Source organism: Phaethon aethereus (assembly GCF_964289735.1).
Source record: "Phaethon aethereus genome assembly, chromosome: 13".
Taxonomy (NCBI): Eukaryota; Metazoa; Chordata; class Aves; order Phaethontiformes; family Phaethontidae; genus Phaethon; species Phaethon aethereus.
Genome location: NC_138589.1, coordinates 15317923 through 15328086, shown reverse-complemented (window position 1 = coordinate 15328086; position 10164 = coordinate 15317923).

Sequence of the window (10164 nt, the reverse complement as noted above, 5' to 3'; positions counted from 1 at the left end):
AGTGACAGTGCCAGTTCATGCCCAAGTCTGGTGGTTTAGATGTGTCATACCTCTTTCATTCCAGTGGGCTGGAAGCCCAAGTGCCCTGCTCAGAACTGTAGTTTGCACTAGAGAGCAGGTCACTTGGGAATTAAGTACTAATTATTAAAGTCTTTCTGCCTTCCCTAAAGTAACTTGTTTTTTCATTCATGTTGGTGGAGATGCAGTGTGAAATTTTTCAGACTGAACAGATTCTAAAGTAATCCCTCCTGGAGTATGACAGATCACATGGAGCTGGGAAAAGACTCATCATCATCAGCTGGGCAGATCATAGACATACAATGTATTTACATATGAGCAAATATGAGCAATCAGAAATTCATGGACACTGCTATAGATGTTCTGCGTTTGGGAACAACAACAGTAAGGAAGACTGCTACTTAAAGGAAATGCAAGTGTTCTCCAGTGCCAGAAAAGTAAAAATCAGCAAACATCACAACCTGGTGTATCTATCTGCTGCATTACTCACAGGTACAAATAATGAAGAGCTCAGTTGCTCACTACCCAGTATCTGCTACCTCCTTGCAAACGTGACAGTTTTCTCTGACAGTGTATGTCAAGCTACCATGAGTTGCATTCATATTCCATATGGATACATATTTTTTCTTTGTTTTCCTTTGACATTAATGCTCTGGCAGAGCTTTCTAAGTAGTAAAGCAAGGAAATTAACTTACATTTGCTGGCTTCTAAAGTAAATTAGCTACACTTCCGAGTTTCTGTGGTTTTACTCTGAATGGGAGAAGCAATAAGAATGAAATAAGGCTAATCACTGTTGTTCTATGGTTTTCTCTGTGGCGTGTTAAGAGGAGGAGAAACCATAACGAAAACCCATGAGTTCATATCTGCTTAAAACAGGTCTCTAATTAGCTTCTATAATCGATCTCCCTGCTCTAGCAGGTGAACTAGTAATTACCTTGTTTATACTCTAGGTGAGTCACAAAATGCTAGACAGCTTTCTCTGTATCTTTAAAAGATAATGCATTATAACAAGCATTCCCAATATGAATGAACCACTGTCATAAACCATACCATCTGTTTCACTCGCAGCGATGTGAGAGCTCATTGTGTTCTTTGTTACAAAGAGCTCCAGACATCAAAGAACTGTCCCTTTGACCACTGCCTCAATCAAAGGATTTTACCTAGACAGACCTTTACTTCCCATTACAATTTCAGTGCTGCAGAATATCAGGTGTTTCCTGGTAGGAAGAGGAGGAAACTAGTCACCAGTGCTTTTTTTAAGGGCCAAATCTTGTCACTGTTCACTTCCCATGGGCCTTTTGAGTAGCACAGAAACGCCAAACTCAGCAGTTAATTAGAGGTTAATTACTTAGGGCCTGAGCCTTTGCAGACAGACTGTGGTGAACTATACAATGTATGTCTTTTATTCAGTATGATGTGTCTATCTGTTACCTTCCAGAAGGCAAAGCAGAGATATGTTGGCTAAATGCATGGTTAGGATTAAGTTGATGTATACCGAGCACTATCTCAGTATGTTTAATTGCTCATAAAAAAATCCCTAAATCTGACATATTTTTGAGTCTTCTCTGTTCTCATGTTAGTCAATCTGTGCTTTATTTACATAATACAGATACTTCTGTTCTTGCGGGTCGTCTCATAGTAAGCTCTACAAAGGAATAATCCCTTTTGACAACCTTTAAAGTGTCACAGATGTATTTGAAGCCTGTGACCAGTAGCACTAATAATGGTGTATTTGCAAAGAGAGGACATACAGTGCAGTTCTTCCTAATATAACGTGGAAGTGTTTCATCTCCTTTGTACTAGAGAAGAGGCTTCTTGCTTGTGGTGAACGGCTGAAATATGAGACTACATGTTTTTTGTAATCATTAAAACCGTAGTGTACCAGCTTGTCCCCAAGCTAAAAATAATGCTGTCGTGGGCAAGCGCCTTTTCCTCTTCTCCTTGATAACTGAATTCAAAATTCCCATAAATTAGGTCTTTTTTTTCATTTTTCATAGACTTGTCCCTAGCAAATTTAGTTTCAAGGTCTTTTATTTCTGTTTCTAAAGTAATTATCCTCTGGGCCTCTTCCTTTCTTCCTGGTATGATGCTAGACTAATTATTCTTCTCCTAATGAATGCCTGAAATGGATCCCATATGGTGGCATATGTGCCTTCAGATGGAAGCTTTGTTTGAATAAAATAAGAAAATTCCTCTCTTGGGGCTTTCTTAAATTTTTCATTCTGTAAGAGTGATGAGTGAAATCTCTGTCTTGGGGATAGACGCAGCCAACTTGCTTTCTATTACACTTCGAGCTTTCTCTGAACTGAAGATTTCCATGTCTCTCTCTCTTGCTATGGCCATCCATAGCTCCTACTCCACATTCTCACAAAGACTACTTGAGTGAGTCAAAGCATCATTACCTTTCATCTGAAAGCTATTTTTGTTTCCTTAAAAAATACTACATATACCGTTATTTCTCCTCTTTGTCACCTTTCTCTAGACCTACCCCACAGCATGCAGTGTTCTTTCTTATTGCCTTTAGGGCTCAATCCACACAGTGACTTTTTAATACAATTACCTAATAAATAAGAGAGTAATCCCAGTTTATTTATTTGCATGCAATGACTTGAACCCACGGTTCCAGCAGAATGCTTTATCTACCAGATTACTGAGTATTCTGTGGTGCGTGTCAGTCTTTGTATCTATATGAGAATAAGTACATTAAATGCATAAATGTTAAATGAAGGTCTTTGGGTCTCAGCACTGTAAGCACTGCACTGGCAGTGATAGCACCAGAGGGAATGGCTGCTCCCTATTTTTTGGAAATGCAGTGTAAATTTACAATTGCACTTAGTTTCTGGTCACCTTTAAGAAGTATTGGTAAAACATCCAATGAAACCTAGTGATGCCTTTTTACCTTTCTCTAACATGATAGAAAAGTTATAATTAAAAATTATTATTCATATTGTGATAGAGTATAGAAGTCCTGCTCATGGATATGTACAACCCTGTGTTAAGAGCTATGCAATGGAGAGTATTTTCACCGACTGTAAATTCAGGTAAAAAAGGAGTCATTGATACTAATTTTTGCAAGCATATATAAGTAAAACAAGTCACAGTGATACATTAAGCTTACATTAAACAAAGTATGTGAGACATTCCAATTCTGCCGTCCAAACTGTTAACAAATTCAGGCTTTTTATTACTTAAGATCCATAATTTTTCTACAGATTTAACTTTAATTCTGTTGTGTTTTCTGTATGACTTCCTTACTGTTTTATTTATGGAAATCTCTGAAACGTCATTTTGTTCTTAAACACAGAACATTTCCTACATACTAATCGCTGAAGTAGGCATGGGGAAATCTGTGTTCTGAACTTCCAGCTACCACAACACATTGTGCCTGAGTCCACCAAGCAACACTGTAGTGAATGAGTAAGATTACATCTTCTGATTATGGCTAATGGCCTGAAGCAGGGTTATGATTTGATACTGCTGCATAAAAGATAGACCAAACCGGAAATATTTGTAGACAAATGAAAGACAAACCGAAATGCTGTTTTAAAAAACACTGATTCTGCATGAAGTTATTTTAGTAGTGTAGTACTTGAATCATGCTAATCACTTGTGAAAACGTAATCATTTTATCTGATGTATGCATTTGTTCTTGCTTTCAGAGACACAATGGGAAATATTCTGTTCATTTTCATTAGAATATTTGATCCCAAGTTGATAAAGAAAAGGACAGTAACTAACTGTGCCACTATTAATATCGAGCTCTACTTGGATTTAAAAAAGACTTTCAGCAATGTGTGAATCTGCAGTCAGGGAGAATGTTAGAGTAGGAAAAAATGATTTTAAGAACTGATTTTAAGAACTGCTATGAGGCCTTAGTTTCTGTTTAAATAGAAAGTGTGGTCTCAGCCTGAGAATATTAAGCCAACAGCTTTGCAAAATACATACTGTACTTTTATGAATAAGCTTATTTTTTACTTGGTGGCAGTTTCTTTTTTTGTTTTCTCTTCTATGAATGAGTAATTGTTAGCATTCCAGTAACCCAGCTCAGGCTTTAAAATAACAGACCACCAAACAGATTTTAGCTCCTTTAACAATCTTCAAGCTTGCACATTCTTGTAAGACATAATCCTTGATTTGGATTTGTTCTATTTTGCTCCATTTTGTGCTGTTCTGTACAGAATTTTCTGATACACTTGTGAAGATTTTTAACGGACCAAACCTGGAAGAGTCCCCAGTGATCTGTTCAATAGCTTGTGTCCTCTACCTGACTTTCACTCACTTGCTACAAATAACCAAGGGAACGTAAACCATTTTAGGGGATAATAATTTCTCTTTTGCAGAACAGTTGGTTTCTTTTCTTTCACTTGACTCAATGCAGTGACCACACAGAATCTTAATTCATAGTTCAGACAGCAGTTTCTTGTTCAGCTTTCTTATTAAAGTCACAGTGTCATTTTCTGACAGGTCAGTATTTGCATATATAAGCTTGATGAAAGGCCAGTAACCAACAGGGCTAGTGGAAGGGGTCATTTCTTATCCGTATCTCAATACTGGTTGTTTTTCCTGCTGGAAATTGGTTCTGAACACTCTTTTTGCGAAGATACGCTGCTGAAGGTAATAACTAACTGAGAATCTGGGCAGCAGTAGCTTTTCTTAGAAAACCAAAGCTTTCAATGTTGGCTACTTAAAGTTAGGCCCCTAAATTCATTGCTAAGTATCCAAAACAAATTGCTATGATGATGAAAAATTCCACTTAGCCACAAATTTAATTTTGACAACATGAGCTGTGAGTACTCAGAGCTTTGTAGAAGCAGGCCGCTTTGATCTATGTAATCAGATTTGGCATTTTGTCTCTACTTACTTAGATCTATCTAGGAGCAATGTTTCAGGAATATTGTTTAGGCAATGTCGAGTGCAGGACATTGCCATTTTCTTGACGAGATTAGAAACTTTCTGTCCTCTTCCCAAGTCAGAGTTTTTTTTCACTCATTGAGCCAGGAATTTCAGTAGTTTGCTGTATCAAGAGTACAAGTGGAAACTCAGCAAATCTCACATGCTTCACAGTACCAGATCTGACCCAACATTTTGGGGCCAGAATTAGGGAACTATGACGGCATTCAAAGTTCCCATAGATGTCTGGTGTGATCTACAGAATTACTTGAGCAGAATGTAAACTGGGGAGTGGGATTCCACTGCCTTTGAGGAGGAGTGAATTGCCTAGTCTGCTTTATCCATCTTGAAAATGCTGTGGGGGCAAGAATGAAAAGAGAATCTGATACTCATACCTTTGATACATCTGATATTGCAGGAGTAATTTTCAAAAACCAATCAACTTCTCTTGAAAACTAGGTACCAGTTTTACCCACTCTACTGTCAGCAACCCACGTTAGTTAGTTAAGTAGATTTCTTCCCGTGGAATTGGCATAACATTTGCCAGATAGAAACTTTCTGGCATCCAGCCTATATTTATTTTTTAGCACTTGAGCAGGGTCTATCTGCATCATTATGTCCCTAAAGCCCTTTAGGAATCTTGACTTTTGTGCTTTCTATAATAAAAAACCAAGAGACTACCTACCAGAGAGGGTCCTACTGTTTACCAATCCCACTTCATTTAATAGGAATCTAATGTAGTGACATAATTATACTGTAATAATAAGTCTGAAAAGTCACGAGCTCTTTCACAACTCTGTAGCTACAGTACAGTCTTCTAAATTTTACTGTTTCTTTCCCATAACTGGTCTCTGCTGTGTGTTGTCACCTGGTAAGAAGCATAACAAGACAATAAATACAAAGAAGCAAAGAAATTTGAAAAGCTCCAAGCAATACTCTCAAGTACCCTTGCACACTTGCTTTGTCTGACACTTTATATTTAAAAATTAATCCAGAGCACCCCCACAAAAAAATCTATTTTACTTGTTTAACAAAATGGAGTATTGATTTGCCAAAGCCTAAACAAAGCAGCCTACATGATTCATTGATCAAGAATTTGGGCTCAGTCCATGTGATCATTAACTTCTTTGTCAGATGCATTCATTTATTCATAAGCTTTGTTTATGGCAGGCCCTTTTCACTGGCTCATTTCAAATTAACAAAACCCAAATGCCTTCCCTACCTTCCATTTCACTGAATACAGAAGTCAAAACAGAAGGTGCTATCAACTTCAAAGATTTTATGAGCCTTTTGAAGAATCCAGGAACTCTGGAGTCTTTCATATAAGTCCAGGCTTCAGTATTATTCTGGAATGGTACATTGTGAGTATAAAATTCTCCAAAGAAAGCAAGCCCTTGTGCTGCCATGTGGGGAACCTAACCAAATTTGAGGAAATCTGTAGTTAAACTATTAGGGGCTCCATATGTAAAGTCATTCTTTTGATGGACTGTTGTTGCAATAAAATAGGTTTGTTGGAAACTTCTGATACACAGGTTAAAGCATTATAAAACAGGATCAGGTTAAAACCCATGGCTTAATCACAAATCAAAACCTTTTAGCTTTTTCTCAGTACATTCTCTGCAGTTTCAGGTTAGCAAAGCAACAAGAAGCAAAAAAGTTCTGAATTCTTTTTGACATGGTCCTGTTTTAAATTCCAGACTTTACTGTGCTGTATAGCTTAATAGTAGGCAGGAGATACTAATAATAACAAATTAATCCTTATAATCAATATCTGAGTCTGAGTATTTGCTGCACCCCGTTAATCCTGTATCAAAAAGTAACATCACAGTCATGAAGTTGTTGTTATAGGGTAAAGTCAGGTATGATCTTACATTGAGTTAAACAGCCTGTGATAACAGACTAGACTCAGCATCTTCCCTGAAACGCAGGCGCATTAACTAACCCCTCAGTGGAAGCTGGATAAGCTCTACTGCCTTTCCCTTGCAGTGCTGTGGGTTAAAGGCATACTCAGAGACAGTTACCTCAAAAGAGCTGGCGTGTTGACTCACTTACCTTGTCGTAATTCCACTGTAAGCCTGTCTCCTTAGCGTGCAACTGTCAACCTTTTAACATCAAAAATGAAAATACTGGGAAAAGAAGATGAAACAGTTCGTGGGGTTTTTTTGGTCTCATTTAAAGAAAGAATAAAGTAGTCTCACTCAGTAATTTATGCAACTGAAGTCTAATTTGCATGCTGGATGAGCTACAATGCAAACTACAGAATGACTACGTTTGACTTCGGGAGCCTAGGTATCTCTGAGGATGTAGCATTATGTCTTTCCATGTATCTACTAATTCTTGCAAAGACGGTAATGTAGATCCCTCTATATGAATCAGGACATTATTGAATAAATAGCATAAAGTACTACTGCAGCAGGAAGTACAGGGCCTCATCTAGACTGCGAGGAAGATGGAGGTTTTTTCCATAAATTGTATGCAGTGGGTTTTGGATTAGACACCAGGTCTGTGGTTGGTACATAGTTGCGGTGATATGAACAGAGAATTTAGCAGCTCAATTTTTATATATTTGGGTGGGAGAAATTAACGTTGTCCTGAACAAACTTAGTGTGGATAACTTGGTCAAAACTCCTGAATAAGAAGTGGGTTGGGTGAACCTCCATGCTGGGTAGCCATTTGAAACCTCAGTGACACATTCTCTCAGAAAATTTTGGGGCCCACTCTTAAAGACAGTGAACATGTGAACATGCTGAACTCAAGCATTCTTTATCAGAGATAGATAGGCTCATTTTAGACCCAACTCTGGTGTTTGTTAGAGTTCCGACGATGGAACAGAAAACAGAATCACACTTTGCCCAAAGCAAAGTTCTCGCAGTCTGTTCTGTTATCAAGACACAAACCTTTTCTGCAGTGAGATCGCATTATGAATACTTTTATGCTCCACAACATTCATTTGATTTAACTTTTCTTCCTAAATTTAGACTATTTACATTTGGACAGAGACAGTCATGTATTATTAGCAATAAAAAATAAGATATCATAAATATGTACAGTGTATTCTCTGCATATTTAAAACGTATACACACACATATATGTATTAACTGCTCTAGCAGGCTCAGAGAGTGGAAAAAAGAAATTAAAACTTTTTCTTAATACTAATGCTATGTATGTATATATACATTTTTCTGTTAGCAACATATTTGCACTATGCTTTCAGTTAAAGATTGAATATGTGCCTCAAGAAATAGGCTTTAAATGGATGCACAATAGCTGGCTACAATGGGTAATTTCATTTAGGCACAGAATTACAAAGTAGCCATTTTTAACTTCAACTAGATTACACATTTACTAAACCTTCCATAAATTCATCATTTGGCTGAGTCACATTGAGAATTGTTTTAAATAAATCTATGTGAAAATTAAATTTAACTTAAAAAGCAGCAGGAAAAAGATGTATAGTAAGTACTTCATTTGTTGTAATAGGACTATTTGGAAGGAATACAAATGCACTTCAAATTGTAAAGAGCATAATTATTTTTCTCCAGCAGCTGAATGAAATAGAGCAGTTTCTGCCTATATAATATTTGATGTGAATAATTCTCATAAATTTCAAGTTGTATTTTTAAGATTAAATGTTTTCTTGGTGTATAGGAGATTTCCAAATGAGTTCTTCATTTCTTTGTTTTGTTAAGATGGTTAAGATGGCCAGTAAGAACATAGGAATTGTCTTAGCTGGTCAGACCTGTAGTCCAGTCCTTTGGCAATGGACACTGTTGGGTGCTTTGTAGAAATTTCAAAACCCTGTTTATTAGAGAAACCAGGGTGGGGATGACAGGGACGGAATGGGACATGAAGGGCATGGGCAAACTCTAAACCTGAAAGGACCTTCAAGAGGTTACCTGGGCCATCACCCTGCCCTGATAATCCACGGAGGGGGAAAAAATGTCATTCTAACCCCTGACAGTGAATCTTTTTTGCAGGGTCTCTTTCTCTCATAGCTAACACAACTGCAAATGTGCATATTTATTATCCATACAATGTCTAATCCTTTGCAAATGCTATATGGGGTTAATGTATTGTAGATGACTGCAAAAGATCTGGAGGACCGTGTAATAATTTATTGCAAATAGATGATTGCTGGGATTCTGAGACATTTTGTATCGCTTGGGTTTGGTCCGGAATATCAGCAGGAAGGAGGATATTGTTCCAGACAGCCATCCATCAAGTGACACTTAGGGGCTGTTAAGAAACGACGTCAGAACTGTTAGATTTAATGACTCTACCTCCTTTTCCAGACAGCCTACAAACTTGTTCTGACAAGAAATGATTAAGGACTCCCTCCCAAAAAAAAACCCAAACAAAAACAACAACACAAAAAAAAGTGGGAAGATTTAAAGTGGGAGTTTTTTAACAAGAGAGGGGGCTGGTCTTTGCTGCACAGTGGAGCACCAAGCAACTATGCAGGAGCTGCTTCCAGAACTTAAAGCAGCGTGTTTGCATCAACACGGTGCTGGGCTGCCTAACGCCTGCCGCTGAGAGGCAGATGGTATTAGCTCAGAGCTAGCTCTGTGCTACCACAGCAATAAGCCGTTTGGAGTTTGAGCTGGTATCCTCCACAGTGCAGCACAGTACTGCATGAAAGTACCAGCTCAGGTTAATGTTTCTTCATCTACCTGTTGGCTCTCCTTGTGAAGTCTGCTGCAGGGCAACCAAGATAATGAACTTAGGGTATCTAAAAAAGCTACCCCTACTTAGTCTGCCTCCTTCCTGCCAGTGCTTAAGCCAGTGTTTAAAAATCTCTCCTCCAATTTTCAGTCTTTTTTTTTTTTTTTTCTTGTCTTTAAAGATTTATGTCCATAGCCAAATGCCAAAGAAAGAATACTTTTAAAAATGTTATTCTGGCACTGACCCTCCTCCATGTATAGAGTGCTTTGTGGAGTTTAACCTCCAGGGTAAGGATGATTGATATCCTATGTATTGTAGCCCAGGCCCTGGTCTAAAAATGAAAAAAATGTAAACTCCCCTCGAAGGAGCTCTACAAGCCAGGGATGTGCACTGGAGAAGGGAGACACAGATGTAACCATTTAACCAAGATGCTGTATCATGACTGACAATGGACAGTTACGCTGTACATTGATGAACTGTTAGCTTTTGTGGGTTTGAAGTGCACTGCTTTTGTCACCATTAGAAAGTTGAAACAAGAATTTTTGTTTTACCATGTCTGTGTCACCCATAATTTTGTATACTTCCATCATCTTC